This window comes from Mesoplodon densirostris, chromosome 8 (assembly GCF_025265405.1).
Source record: "Mesoplodon densirostris isolate mMesDen1 chromosome 8, mMesDen1 primary haplotype, whole genome shotgun sequence".
Taxonomy (NCBI): domain Eukaryota; kingdom Metazoa; phylum Chordata; class Mammalia; order Artiodactyla; family Ziphiidae; genus Mesoplodon; species Mesoplodon densirostris.
The window spans coordinates 105,808,902-105,821,554 of record NC_082668.1 but is presented as its reverse complement, the minus strand read 5'-3'; positions in this window follow the sequence as shown (position 1 = coordinate 105,821,554).

Sequence of the window (12,653 nt, the reverse complement as noted above, 5' to 3'; positions counted from 1 at the left end):
GCTATAGTATAACATGATAATTAGATTATTGATGTTAATAGTCATAATACAGAACTCTTCCACAACCAAAAGGCTTCTTCATGTGGCCCTTTTATAGCCACACCCACTTCTCCTGCCCTTTGTCTCCTTAACTCCTGACAACCACCAATTTGTTCTCCTGTTCTACTATTTTATTATTTCAAGAATTTTATATAAGTGAATCATATGAGATGTGAATTTTGGGATTGGCTTTTTTCACCCTCATTAATTCCTTGGAGAGTATAGTTGATTACCAGTGTTGTGTTAATTTCAGGTGTACAGCAAAGTGATTCAGATATACATATAAATGTATTTATTCTTTTTTAAATTCTTTACCCATTTAAGTTGTTATGTAATATAGAGCAGAGTTCCCTGTGCTGTACAGAAGGTCATTGTTGGTTATCTATTTTAAAAACAGCAGTGTGTACATGTCAATCCCAAACTCCTGAACTATCCTTCCCCTACCCTTCCCCTCTGGTAACCATAAGTTTGTTCTCTAAGTCTGTGAGTCTGTTTCTATGTTTTATAAGATACTGCAACCTGAGAAGCTGTACCATTTTACATTCCTACCAATAATGTATGATTGAGACAGTTTCCACACAGAATCATCAGCATTTGGTGTAATAACTATTTTTCATTTTAGCGATTGTGATAATTATGTAGTGATACCTCATGGTTATTGTAATTTGCATTTCCCTAGTGACTAATAATATTACGCATATTTTCACATGTTAACTTGCCACTGAAATATTTGTTCATATATTTTACCCATTATCTAATGAAATCCTTTTTTAATTGAGTCAAGTTTTTACGTATTCCAGACATTAGTCTTTTGTTGGATATGTGGTTTGCAAATGTTTTCTCTCCATCTGTAGCTTGTCTTTTCATCCACTTAACAAGGTCTTTCACTGGGCAAAAGTTTTTAATTTAGATGAAGTCCAGTTTAAGGGCTCATGCTTTTGCTGTCAAATCTAAGAAATATTTTCCTAGTCCTAGATTCTGAAGATTTTCCCTCATATTTTTTTCTTTTTCTAAAAGTTCATAGTTTCCCATTTTACATTAAAGTCCATGATGTGATTTGAGTTAATTTTCACACAGGTAAGATATTTAGGTCAAGGTGTATTTATTGAAACGACTGTACTTCCTCCACTGCATTGCTTTTGCATCTTTGTCAAAAATCAGTTGTTTTAAAATTAGATAGTAGTGATGATTGCAAACTCTGTGAATATAATGAACACCACCTAATTGTAAACTTTAAAGGATGAATTTATGGTATATAAATTATATTTCATTAAAGCTGTTATGAAAAGTCCATGCAAAAAATGCACTGTGCAAATTAGTGTGGGTATATTTCTGGGTTCTCTATTCTGTTCCATTAATCTATGTGTCATCACCTTTGCCAGTACCACACTGCCTTGGTTACTGAAGCAATACAATAAGGCTTAATTTTATATGGAGTAAATCTTCATTTTATTCTTCTTTCTCAAGATTGTTTAGTTTAACCTGTAAATCTCAGAAAAAGCTTGTTGATGTCTCCAAAGCACCTTAATGTAATTTGATTTTAATTGTGACAAGAACACAACATAAGGTCTACCCTTTTAACAATATTTTAAGTGTACAATCTATTATTGTAGACTGTAAGTACAATGTTGCACAGCAAATCTCTAGAGCTTAATCATCTTGCTTGACTGTAACTTTATTCTTGATTAGCAACTCCCCATTTTTACCTCCCCCCAGCCCCTGGCAAACACCATTCCTCTCTTTGATTCTATGAATTTGACAATTTTAGATACTTCATAAAAGTAGAATCATACAGTATTTGTCTCCTGTGCCTGACTTATTTCACATAGCGTAGTATCCTGAAGGTTCATCCAATTTGTCACATAATCCAGAATTACCTTCTTTTTAAAGGCTGAATAGTATTCTATTATATGTACATGCCACATTTTCTTTATCCATTCATCTGTCTATGGACATTTAATTTGTTTCCACATTTGGATTATGGTGAATAGTGCTGCAATGAACAAAGGAGTGCCAATATCTCTTTAAGACCCTGGTTTCAATTAGTTTAGATAAATACACAGAGAGGGATTGCTAGATCATAGGGTAGCTCAACTTTTAAGTTTTTGGGGAAATTTCATCCTGTTTTCCATAGCAGCTTCACCATTTTGCACTGCCATTAACATGGGCTAGGGCTCCAATTTCTCCACATCCTCACCACCACTTATCTTTTGTTGGTGTTAATGTAGTTATTTTGATAATAGATATCCTTACAGGTATGAGGTGATATCTCATTGTAGTTTTGATTCACATTTCCCTGATGATTAGTTACATTGAAAACTACATGTCTTCTTTGGAGAGATGTCTATGCAAGTCCTTAGCCCTTTTTTACATTACATTATTAGGTTTTTATTTGCTACTGAGTTGTAAGAGTTTCTTATGTTTTGGAGATTAGCCTCTTCTTTGTTATATGGTTTGTATATATATTTTTCCCATTCTGTTCTATGTATATCATTTTCTTTGGAGGAATTGTTTATGGTATTGCATTTTTATTTTGGTTTCCTTATATCCATCGCTAGTAAATAGAAATTCAATTGATTTATCTTACATGCTGGATCTGTCAGACTCACCTGTTTTTAATGTTTTTTCTTGATCTAGGTTAGGCATGAGCCCATCTGGACCAACTTTTATTGCTAAGTTGGGAGTGGGGAAACATCAGACCTGGATCACCATCTTCCACTGGATGCATCATAATATAAACTTTCATAGTGTTGGTCTTCCAATCCTGGCACCCAGATCAGCTGACTTTCCTCCTCCTCCTTTCAGAGTTCTCTGCTGCTTCCTGAATTATTACCAGGGTTTATTATTGAGCTTAGCTGGGAGGAGGAGGGGGAGATGAGTCCATTTCATCTTGTCCAGACCAGGATTCACTCTGTGCTTTGTTATAAAAATTAAAATATATTGCCTAATGAGAGTGATATGTATGTAGAGTATAGATAATATAAAAAAAGTAACTATTTTTAGGAATAATGACACATATTCTTTATCAGTACATATCAAATTTATCTTTCATATTCCTTTCATATCAAATGTTGGTATATTTTTATGTGTATTTTATATTTCTATCTACACATTATGTGGGGTCTTATATTTCTGTCCTATATTAATTTAGTTCTTATGCTTATAAAGAAGTGAATCCATGGGTGTAAATAAACGCTGCTTCACTGAGTAGTACTATCAAGGCAAGTCTGTCTTCCTTTGATGCTTTAATGCCTTTTTGAGAAAAATAATGCTAGGAGAATAATTTCTCCTCCTCATCCCTGTTTCCCAGTCAACAAGGTCCATTTCCATTCACTGTACTTTCAAGCTTAAGTTACCTGTTATCTTCCCTGAGAAAACTGAGAAATAAAGCCATTTGAGATTAGAAAAGTAAATGTGCTCAGTATCAAGAACTTCTTCCTGCTTCTGGGTCCTGCATTTAATTTATCTCTCTTCTGGGTCTCTACCATCTATCTAACTCTTTATCAGTTGCAGATGAGTCTTTCACTCATTTTCACTGGCTTTTCTTTCACTAGATTTACCTGTCACTAAGCTCCATTATCTTTGGATGACTTCCCCTTTGTTACCTTGTTACACTAACTTACCACTGAGTAGATATGTTTAGGGGTTAACCAAAAAATATATTAGATGGAGTTTGTAGAATTTCAAAAATTGCTTCAAGGCCACAGCTGTCATCTTTGTTCATCTTGAGTGTAACTGAAACTCCTCTGCTATTTCCACAAAACTTAGTGTTTCATTTCCACTTTCAAAGCCATACCTTAAAATCAACATTCCCCAGGTTGGTTAGAGAAGATGACAACAAAGCTACATGAATTTTATTATATCAACATAGGCACTTGCAGCTGGAAAATGTGAGGTATCTGGAGCCTTACCTTTTGGGAACTTGGCTTCTTTCTCATTCTTCTCTTTACTTTTAAAGCAAAATCATTTCCTCTGACATTCTTCGTTTTGTGTTTTGTCAATGTCATATTCTTTAATATTGACTTCTTGATAAATTACAATATTAGTTGGTCCTTCTGATTCCTCCATTGTGATATAAATGTTTCTTCAGTCATGTTTTGCTCCTTGCACCTGGTATTGTTGGCAGAGTTTTATGTCTCTTCTTACAATCAAGTGACCTAGCCTAGTAATCTGATGACTCCCTCACACATAGGAAACCATAGGAGATTTAGTCTCATGCTGCTTTTGTTAGACAATGAGTGTTTGAAATGCTATCTCGAAAACTGTGAAGGATGTTGAAATCCTTGTTGTTCTTTCCTGACCCGGATTCCGTACTGCTTCTCACAAACTCATTTTGCTTATTATGTTTTCCTTCTGGTAACGTGCTACAGGCACAATTCTCCAATGGTAAGTGTTTTACAATGTCTTAAAAGTAAAGTAAGGCTTCCCTGGTGGTGCAGTGATTCAGAGTTCGCCTGCCAATGCAGGGGATGCGGGTTCGTGCCCCGGTCCAGGAAGACCCCACATGCCACGGAGCGGCTAGGCCCGTCAGCCATGGCCACTGAGTCTGTGTGTCCAGAGCCTGTGCTCCACAACGGGAGAGGCCACAGCAGTGAGAGGCCCACGTACCACACACACACACAAAAAAAATAATAATAATAAATAAAAAATAAAGTTCTTTCCAACAGACAATAAGATGACTTCTTTTAGTGACAAACATCATCTGATATTTACCAGTGGTGTGATGAACTTCGCACATCATGGGTCATGAGGGTTTAAAAACATCACAAAATATACATATATGCAATGGAATATTACTCACACCACTGGTAAATATCAGGAATGAAATTGGGTCATTTGTAGAGAGGTGAATGGACCTAGAGTCTGTCATACAGAGTGAAGTAAGCTAGAAAGAGTAAAACAAATATAGTTTATTAACACGTATATGTGGAATCTAGAAAAATGTTACAGAAGAACCAGTTAACAAGGCCGAAATAGAGACACAGATGTAGAGGATAAACGTATGGACAAAAAGGAGGAAAAGTAGGTGAGTGGTCATGGTGTGATGAATTGAGAGATTGGGATTGACATATATACACTAATATGTATAAAATAGATAACTAATAAGAACCTGCTGTATAGCACAGAGAACTCCACTTCACTGTATTGTAGAAACTAATACAGCATTGTAAAACAACTATACCACAATAAAAATTTTTTTTTAATCACAAAAATTCTTCCAGATTTTATATGTACTAGACAATTGTCTTAGCATGACAAAAATGCACTTTCTAGGTTATTATTATTATTATATAATAATAAATATAATTATTATTTAGTTTATTATCTTGATTTCAGACAAGACAATGAGAATTCTATTCATGTATGGTTTAGAGAAGAATACACGAGGAGCATGTATCAGGGCTCACCAGTCTTTACCAGTCCACCTAACTAAACTGGTTTTGTAATCTGTTTTTAACCTGGTAAAACTGGTTTTAAAATCAGGGAGGTTGAGAGGTACATACACGAGTGTATGTGCATGTGCACACATGCACGTATACATGGAACTTATGTTAATATAAGCATACAAAGAAAGAACAAGTCCTCACGACATTATATTTTTTCCACAAACAAGTGTTTAGAGAATTTTAATACTTATAGGGTCGTAGATTATCCAGTCCGAAACTCTTATTTTATAAATGAGAAAACTGAGACCCAATTTGAATAAATAATATTCCTAAAGTCACACAATCTATTCAAACCTGAATTCACTTAAGAACTTACCTAATACTGATTGTTCTCCCTGTCCGGCCTTCAGTCTTTTTCTCTCAAAGCTGCTGTTACAGATCAGACTGGTGTTTCTAAAAAAAAAAAAAATATATATATATATATATATATATATATATATATATACACACACACACACACACAGGGACAGAGAGAGAGAGAGGGAGAGATTGTGTGAAAACCTTCTGGTGTCCACCTTTGCCTGTAAATTTCAAATTGTTTAGCACAGTCTATAAGGCTTTCTGTTATCTCCTGCTCTGTGGAATATTTTCAACCATGCCTCTTCTTTTGCACCAGTTCTATTTCCTTACATTTTGGCTGTAAATCAGGATTTCTGAGCCTTGACACACTTGTCATTTTTATCAGATCACCCTTTGTTCTGGGAAAGAGGTCTATTCCATTCATTGTATGTTGCTTAGCAGCATCTGTGGCCTCTACTCACTAGCTGCCAGTAGCAACCCTGCACTCAATCCCAGTTGTAACAATCAAAAATGTCTCCAGAGATTGCAACTGTCCCCTGGGGGAGGGGGCAAGTTCCTTCCCTCCATTTTAGAAACACTGCTTTGAGACATTAAACCATGGATTGGAACAATTTACAACTTTTAGAAACCTGAGAAGGTTGTCAACCAGAATCCCATTATTCATTCTGCTCCTGCAAGGGACACCTTTGACTGTCTTGCCCTACTTTTAAACAACAACTCGTATTTCAAGATTTCACATCAACAACAACCTCCTTCATGGAATTTCTTTTAGAATAATTTCCTTAGGAAGGGTTTCCCTTTTTTGAGGAATCAGGATAACTAGTGTGAATTTCTAACATGGAATCCTTGACACTTCATTGTTCTCATTAGTAAATGTGTGCATGTCACTTATGAACTGTGAACCAATTGAGGGCAGAGACCACTCAGATCTATATTTAATGTCTTATCCAGTCTTTCCACATATTAAATTTCAAAGCATTTTCTCTGGTTGGACAAGTCAATGAGTGAGTAAGTTAATGGATGAATAAACAAATCAGTGAGTGGATAAATAAATGTCCCATGTAGCTAACCTGATTTATATGAACTCAGTTTGTGTTAAACAAAATGTTCTTCCCAAATTGCCAAATCAGAACCTAATAGGTTATGTAAAAATCAGTCATGAAAGTGACTCACAAATCTAACTGGAAAAAATAAAAAAGGATTCTGTCACCCTTTGAAGGTATAGTGACATTCTCTTCTGCTCCAATTCAATCTGACACATATGCTATATTCTCATTTAATTAGTGGTCAAAAAAGATTTTATGAAAGCTATAATGTAAGCAGTGCAAGCAATGGCTTTGCCAGAAGGATTTTCTTGGAAAAGAAAAGCATACATTTTGAACTCTACACCACTTATCACATCTTTACATATGCAAACGATAATGAAGGGCTTAGTATGCAAAATAGCCATATCATTCATTATAACCTTCCGTTACTTTGATTAACCCAACCCAAGTCCCATCCCAATAACTTTGGGGCAATTTTCAATATCTTAATAAATGTTTTATTTTTACTAATAATACTCAATATATTATTCAGATATTTATGGGGTGTGGGGTTGCAAATATCTTTTTCTTCTCTCTGCTCACATATATTTATTGTTTCATTTATGTGTTGGCCTTAAATGAAACACATGTCAACCTTAAAGACTGAAGACAATTAAATGTGGAAATACACTTTGGTTAAGCTGACATTGTTTAGCCAACTACCATTTATGTGCAAGAAAAAACTTTCAAATTTCCTATGGAATTATTAAAGAAACATGGTTATTTTTTTATAAATACATAAGAAAAATAGAAACAATACACTCTTTCCCAGGCTTTATGTACATTTGACTTGTTAATCTACTAACTATTTTTTCAAGCAAGGAGGGTTGGATTAGGGTACCCAGAGGATTTATTGTGCTTGTGTATAATTGTATGGAACTACAGTCACATATATATCACATGTATATTTATATGCAGAGAGAAGTGAAGCAAGTGAAATATAATCATTGAAATACATTGGAATAATTATCAATATTAGTTACAGAGGAAAGTAACTTATGAAGAAGAAAGGTCAGTAAATGAAATGCATTAATTTCTTAAACTTGTTCACATTAATTTCCCATGCTAGTTAACAATCATTATTCAAAAGTGATGTGATTGATGTCTTAACAGTGTCTGTAGATGGTGTTATTTCAAAGGCCATTCCGCAGCCCTTTATACAGTAACAGACAGTATTCTTCATATAGTAAGAGACACACTATAGGTTCTAAGTATGCAAGTCATAATTATTCTCTTTGGTCTGAATTTTATAGTATTTTATTTCTGTGCAGACACCATTCTTAGACTCTGTGATACTCACAAGGGTTCTGTGACATGGATAATAAAATGGCAAAAAACTTCTACCAAGACATACATACAGGGTGTTCACAGAGGTGGCCACCCAAAAACTTAGTCTCAGATAACTAACTGTAACAGGGGTATATTTGATTCACATAATGCTCAGGAATGCATGAATCACAGAGTGAGGCACAAGCCTATAAGATTAATTGTTTTATGCTAGTTCATTCAAATTCATCACATAGGTGTTAATCACTATTTTAATAAATTTGTAGTAGGACACAAACAAAGGCAGACTATTCCCTTAATTAATCAGCAACAGTTGTAAAATAAACGAGAATGTTTCTACAGGCTAACAGTCAGAACATAATTTATTCTAAAAAATGTAGTGTTTGCAGGGCAGTAGTGTGCTTTGAGCAAGTTAATCTTGATAATAGATTATAGTTCCTGAATTTGCTTAAAAAGATGTTTTAATTAAAAAAAAATTTCTCCTAGTCAGTCCTTCAGAGACATAGAAACATATAGCTTGCCAGGTCAACTTTAGTGCTGAGGAAAGAAAAGAATCAATTAAAATTTTAATTGGGAGAAACCATTAACCATATTTTGGGTAGGTCTAGTCTGAAGCATGGGTAGAATTACCACACTCTACCTGGAATGGTGAGAAAAAACATCATATGTTTTCCTCTCCCAGGCCTAAGATCCAAAGGAACAAAGTAGTTGCAAATTTTAAATAGATGCATGGTATTTTAGAGCTGTCAAGATCTTACAGATCACCAGGACACTCTCATTGCTGATGGAGAAACTAAGGCTCAGAGATTTCAAACACTTTCTCCACATTGCACCATCAGATAACTGAAAGCTCAGGACTCTAGTCAAAGCATCTGGAATTTTCGCTTAGCAGCAGAATGATTTAAGTTGTGAGAAAATTAGAACAAAATAATAAGGCTTAAATTTCCCAGCTTTTGAATTGAGTGGAAGAAATATAAAATCATTTGGAGTGGACATTTTTAAAACATAACACAAAAAAATAAACTAAACTACTATAATCCCACAAAGAGCCAGTTAAGGGAGAAAGTGAGTAGATACATGAAGTAGAGAAAATTGATTGGAGAAAGAAAATACAAGATAGAAGTAAAAAGAAGGGAAAAAAAAGATCAGGTAAGAAATGAGATAAAGTGAAAATAAAAAGAAATAGGAAGTAATAGTTTATGCAAAACAGAGCCATAATTATGGTAGAAGAAACTGAGGAAAAGATGTAGGAAAAAAAAGCATTTTTCTATTTTTATACCACCCTGCCATGAAAGCATATATTTTTTTGAAGAGAAAAATCAAAGTTTTATTTATTTCTTGCCAAATCCATTCAGTTTGGGGATATGGTGAAAGTCACAATCATTTGAAACTTATTAGACAGATCAAGGCAATCAAGAAGAAATTGAAACCCAGATAAAAAATGGATCAATCCCACTGGACCATTGGGTAACATATAAATATAAATGTATATATTTAAATTATGTTTGGACTAAACCATGTTCTGAGTGTTACTGAGTACTATTATGGTTGCTCTTTTAAGCATCCATTGTACATTTAAATGATACCAAGATATTTCTAAATATTGTATCCTTCATTCTTTAGATGCTACTTAGAGCTGTCCAGCAACAGCAGGTCATCTCACAGGAGGAAGGTAAAAACAGGCACCAGTGTCTTATCATTCTAAGAATCAGATAAATTAAAGCCAGGAGTCCCCTCTGGCCAGAGGTTTTCTCCAACTAATTTACACAAATCAGTGAATCTGATGTACATCAGTTTACTATCCTTATCCTTAAAAATGTTTTACCAGGGATATGAAAATGATCAACAAATTGCCTGTGTATTCAGACTTTCACACTGCTCACTGCTAGATGAATCCAGGAAAAGTTGAACAAGAAGAGAGTTGAATTATTATTACTCTGAAAGTTCCTTGAAGGTAAAGATTTAGTCTTAATTATTTTTAATCTCTAAAGTTCTTACTCATCAAATGTTTTTTGGAGAAGTTAATAAAAATGTTTATTTTTTTCAAAACAGCGTTTTGGGTGTTTTCAAACACACAACTAAGATATTCAATTTAGTTTTACAAAGTCTTATTCATTCTATTGCTGTTTGATATCCACAGGGAATATAGTTGAGTAAAGCGGTTTCTACCCAGTTTATCTCAGAGAAAATGTTGAGAGTTCAAGTCATATTTATTTAATGTTTTGGCACCCTTAGGGAAACAAGAGATTTCTAGTTAGACTATTTTAGTGAAAACTTTGGTGTCTGAGGGTGTTTATCAGTATATCTGGTAGCAAAAACTCCAGGAATTTAAAGGCCTCTAGGTAACATGACTCACAAGAAAAAATTTTACAATATTCCACTAACAGTTTAATTCTAATGAAACAGTGAGGTTCTTTGCCTGAAAATCCCACTGTAAAATCACAATTTCAGGATAATTACAGTGCATTAACCTTTGTTTCCCTTTAATTGCCCAAGTCATACAGAAAAAGCAGAGAGTGGAGTTTAAGTATCATAGTCCTCTACAAATGGGCTTTGCGTGAATGAAGTTTAAATCAGAGTCCCAAAACCTTATTCTAAAAGCATCTCTGTGAAACCAGCCTCTGTGTCTATTGTAAGGATGTCCCTAAAGATGTCTTCATGAAATTGGAGCATTCCTCTTTGTCAGCAACCTTAGAATAAATAACCTGCTTCACCACTAAGAACAGTTATTTATCCACTGAATAGTTAATTTCTGTTTAATTTTATGATCCCAATGAAAAGTGTAACTTATCAGATTTTTAGGTTGAGTTCTGGAAAGATTAGAATCAAAACTGTGACTTACATATAGAAAGACTGTTGGTATACATTTTTAAACTCATTTTTAATGTCACTATTCTTGTCCTTTGCATTTTCTTTAGCTCTTTGACTATCCTGTATCTTACATAGCCTTGTAATAATTACAAAAATACACATATACACCTACAGAGCACTATGTGCCTGATGCTTTTATGAGACAACTTCTGTCATCTAATCCTCACAACAAGCCTTTTGGGAAGATAAAATACTAAGCTAATCCCCATGGTCCTAAAGACAAGAGAACTAAGTAACTTGCTAAAGATTACACAACTAAACAAAAGCAGAGATGGGATATAATTTTAGTCACTCTAGTTCCAAAATTAGTGTTCTGAGCCAGTACTGTGTGTTGCCTTATGGTGTGCTATACATTGTAGAGTCCGATTCTTTAAATTAATTCTGAAATAAGACAGAATTTAGATGAATAAATGAGTAGACTGAGGATGACCAAGTCTCCACATCTTAATTAGTACGTGTAAAGACATGGACATCTGCAGCCCGTTGTTTCTCTAACTATGTTTTCAATGTTTGTTAGCCAAGTCACAATTTTGGCATTCTTCCTCACATTTCAGGAAAGAGTGGTTGCATAGAAAACAAAATTTTAATTAAAATTCCACAGCTTATTTTTAAACAGTTTTAATCCTCAATTTGGTTTTGGTTCTTCCATAGAGGAAGTTCTTAACATTTATTCCTGAGTCTTGGTGTTGCTGTCTATCCTCAAGATTTTTCATCTATGTGCATGATGAGTTCTAACTTAGTGCACACTTATTTTCTTTGTGTGTCTACATATTTATTGAGTGATTGACTTGGCACACAGGCCACAATGCTCTACACCTCAAATTAACTTGTTTAGTCTACACCAGTATTTGAAAAATAATTGAAATATTTACGTTCTAATAGCCTCAGTTAACACAAGCATCTGGCAATTTAAAATTGGATATTTCTCAGATTCCTAAAAACTCCAACTAGAAGTGGAAAACATAGCTGCTTTTCTAAGTTGTCTTTTAACCAACATCTTTACCAACCACGTTTGACTACAATTTGGATAATTTATGATTTTCCATTTCCTTCATCACCAAAGCTGAATTGTAGTCACCAAGTACCAGGCACTCTGCTAATTATTGACAATATGGGGGTGAAAAAATATATCTTTACCCAAAGAAGGACATAACTTACTGAGAAACAACAGGTATTTCTGGGAAAAGGTGGCAAGATTTATAGGTGCCTAGAAGTTATTGAGTGTCTATAGAATAGGTGTTTGAAAGTGTTGTTTTTATATAAATAAATGCATAATTCAAATATGTATAGATGGCATAAAAAGAATTTTATCTAGATTATTGGCCCGGTGGGCTCTTCTTCTTTCATATATGTTTGGTCTTGGAACTTCCTTCCTATGGATAAATCATATACTTTTTTCCATTATTTTTCAGGAAAAAAATTATGTAATCTCTAGGTGGGATAGTTGGCCATCTTTTCTTATGGTCTACACCATGTACTTTTAGTGAATGGGTTTCTTTCCTAAATGATTCTCCCCGAGATATTGATGTTTGGCTGTAACTCAAGGACTCGAGGCATTCACTTGCAAGTTGTGTCACTATAATGCTAAAGCAAAGCATTGAATAGTGGAAAAAATCAACCAATC